Source organism: Lepeophtheirus salmonis, chromosome 8, assembly GCF_016086655.4.
Source record: "Lepeophtheirus salmonis chromosome 8, UVic_Lsal_1.4, whole genome shotgun sequence".
Taxonomy (NCBI): Eukaryota; Metazoa; Arthropoda; class Copepoda; order Siphonostomatoida; family Caligidae; genus Lepeophtheirus; species Lepeophtheirus salmonis.
Genome location: NC_052138.2, coordinates 12342826 through 12346214, shown reverse-complemented (window position 1 = coordinate 12346214; position 3389 = coordinate 12342826). Strand labels below are relative to the sequence as shown.

The window sequence follows — 3389 nt, the reverse complement described above, 5'->3', positions numbered from 1 at the left end:
TATCCAACAGGCTTTGCTCATTTCTATGGTACCTGTAACTCTGTTTGTTCAGGTAAGTAATTTTATCGTCAATATATAACTCAAATTACTTTTTCTAACATTTTTTTCCTCATTTGTTACTAGCCGAACGAACAAAACAACTAAATTGTAAGATAAAACTCAAATCATGACCATCAAATAATTAACTTACCCATTTAAATATTTATCTTCTAGCATGCAAAACAGTCACAGGCCAAAGCTGCACATTCCCTTTTCAATATAATGATATTACTTATAATGATTGTACAGCTGTTGGGGATACAAGGGCTTGGTGTGCTACATCATTGTACAACAATACTAATGAAGCTTTGGGGTGGGAGCATTGTAATTCTGCATGTCCTATTGCACCTACACTGGCTTCAACAAGTAAATTTTTGTTTTGTCTGAGATTCTAATAATTTATATATTTTTTTTAAAGCTTGTCAAACCCTTGAACAACAGCCATGTGTGCTTCCCTTCGCATACTATGGGACCTCATATTTCAAATGTACTGATGTTGATAATGGGAGTGTGAAATGGTGTGCAACATCAGTCGACAGTACAAACAGTGCAGTTGGCTGGGGTAACTGTCAAAATACAACTTTTTGTAATTAAGAAATGTGCTCCTTCACAATTATGAATTATTATTTGGACTGATTTCTATTAAATTTTTTGTATTATTTTTTTTTTTAAACTAATTAATTTTATGGTCAAAAAAAAAAAAAAAAATGAAATACATAAATCAGAACAAAATCAAGACTAACTAAAACTAAGAGTGTGTATATATTTGAGGTAATTTTCTTAGGTATATATCTATGAATGGAGTTGTCAATGAATTTCGAATTATTGGATCTTATTTTCAACCTGTATTGCACTTACCTGCATAGTCTAGTATTAAGGTTGAGACATTGCCTCGGTGGGTGAGCAACCGTCCTCTTAACCCCAAATATATCCACTTTTATATCTTCCCCGAAGACTTTTCCTTTTTTATTGGGTTTCCAATCGACTTAATGATAAAAGTCAAATACCAAAATCTAAATTTATTAATATCACAAGCCAACTAAGTTTTATTATTCAAAAATCTTTTAAATTCCTTGTTCAATTCTAGTAGTACTTATATTCATACACATAAAGATGGAAGTAAATCCCCTCATTACTCTTCCCCTGCTATCAATTTTTGTCAATCACTTCAACTACTCTTTCTCCTCGTCCCTTTTTCTCTTCTTATCACAAAAAAGCAAACTACGTAAACAAAAAAAAAAAAAAGTTACTGGGGCCTTACTACTTTCTCCAGTATTGCTTATTATCACTTGCTTTAAGTCTAGTTATGGATGAATACATTAACAATTGAACATCTACCATAGTCATTCTGATTCTATTAAATGCACTTGGGTTTTGATTGCTCTATTAAATTCTTTTTTTTCTTTTTGATTGTATATTGTGATAGCTATGAAACAAAAAAGCTACTTATTGCTTGTATTTTCCACATTCATTCCACATTTGAATCAAGTTGCAAGTATATTTTAATGCAATTTCCTTACCAGCTTCTAATTTCTTCCTATACTTTAAAACCTGATGGATAGAAATTCACATTTTTAATTCTTTACCCCTTAAAGAATATAAAAGTTAAATGTCCAAAAAAAAAAAATAATAATAATAATATATATATATATATAATCCTGCAGACATCTTTTTATCCCATGAGGAGTTTTTGCTCTTGCTGCTCTAAACGAATTTGTAAGGACAAAGTTGGTCGAGGGGAGAAAAACAGAATGAGTGTGAGGAAGATCGGAAAAAATAAAATATCTTTACCGATTTATAAGTCAGAGTTCTTAGATGAAGAATTTATTTACTAAGTGTCTTATTAAAAAAAAACGAAATTCATTTCAAACAAATAATGAGGTGTTTTAGTTCCATTAACTGTTATTTTCACATTTAAAATACTATTTTATGTTTTCAATATTTCTTTAATATTTTTTAAGGCCTAGCTTTTTAGCTTGTAAAAAAAAAATCAACAAATAACACCAAATAATAAATCATTGGAAAGAATGTGATAATATGTGTGAATATATGTATTTGGTTGATTGTTGTGTGTGTGATTTAACTGCGTGATTCTGCAGGAAAGAATGAAAAAATAGGCATACATTATATATGTGCACTTACCAGCAGCTCTCTCCTTAACTTTCTTCACCAACTAAACAATCCAGAGTTCGCAGTTTCCAGTAGAGTCTCTCTGTTTTGCTGACAAGCAATATTCCTTAACTAATCAATATAACTAAACAAGAGTCTTTAAATGGGCCTCTTAAATTACACATATGCCCTATTTATGATTGTGTTAAAATAAAAGTTTTCATCATGTGTTCAGTGAGTCCAATAAGCTTGTCCATTTCTGTAACATCCGTAACGCTGGGTATTTTGTGACTTACCTCAAAATCTAAAGGTCCAAAAATATTTCATATTGCAGGCTTATCTTTATACCAATATGTTTAACTAAAATTTGAGTATTCAATTTTCTAATTTAAATCAATAGCTTGTTAATGTTAGGCTTGGTTTCCAAATTTATCTCTGAATGTAACGTACATACTGCTAGAATAACCCATATGCTTCAAATATACCGATGAAATCATATATGACTGTTTTGATACAAAATGTATAACTCAAGTTACTTTGTCTAACATTTTTTCCCTCATTTGTTACTAGCCGAACAAACAAAACAACCAGATTGTAAGATATAACTTAATTCATGACCATAAGTCATAACTTACCCATTAAAATATTTATCTTTTAGCATGCAAAACAATCTCAGGTCAAAATTGTCTGCCTCTGTTCGATTATAACGATATTAGTTATACTCAGTGTACCACTGCTAGGGATGCAAGGGCTTGGTGTGCTACATCATTGTACAACAATACTAATGAAGCTTATGGGTGGGAGTATTGTAATTCTGCATGTTCTATTGCACCTACACTGCCTTCAACATGTAAATCTTTGTTTTGTCTGAGATTCTAATAATTTATATATTTTTTTAAAGTTTGTCAAACCCTTGAACAACAGCCATGTGTGCTTCCCTTCGCTTACTATGGGACCTCGTATTCCAAATGTACTGATGTTGATAATGGTGGTGTGAAATGGTGTGCAACATCAGTCGACAGTACACACAGTGCAGTTGGCTGGGGTAACTGTCTAAATATATGTAATTAAGAAATGTGCCCCTTCACAATTATGAATTATTATTTGGACTGATTTCTATTAATTTTTTTGTATTATTTTTTAAACTAATTAATTTTTTGGTCAAAAAATAAAAAATGAAATACATAAATCAGAACAAAATCCAAGACTAACTAAAACTAAGAGTGTGTATATATTTGAGG

The 3389-nt window shown here is 30.8% G+C and overlaps 1 long non-coding RNA gene across 1 annotated transcript; it reads left to right on the top strand.

Annotated features, from left to right (window-relative positions):
* Window positions 1-217: 217 nt before the first annotated feature.
* Window positions 218-698, top strand: LOC139906148 (uncharacterized). The gene is made up of 2 exons (XR_011781475.1): window positions 218-405; window positions 458-698. It is a non-coding gene; the product is annotated as an uncharacterized lncRNA (long non-coding RNA).
* The last annotated feature ends 2691 nt before the right edge of the window (window positions 699-3389 follow it).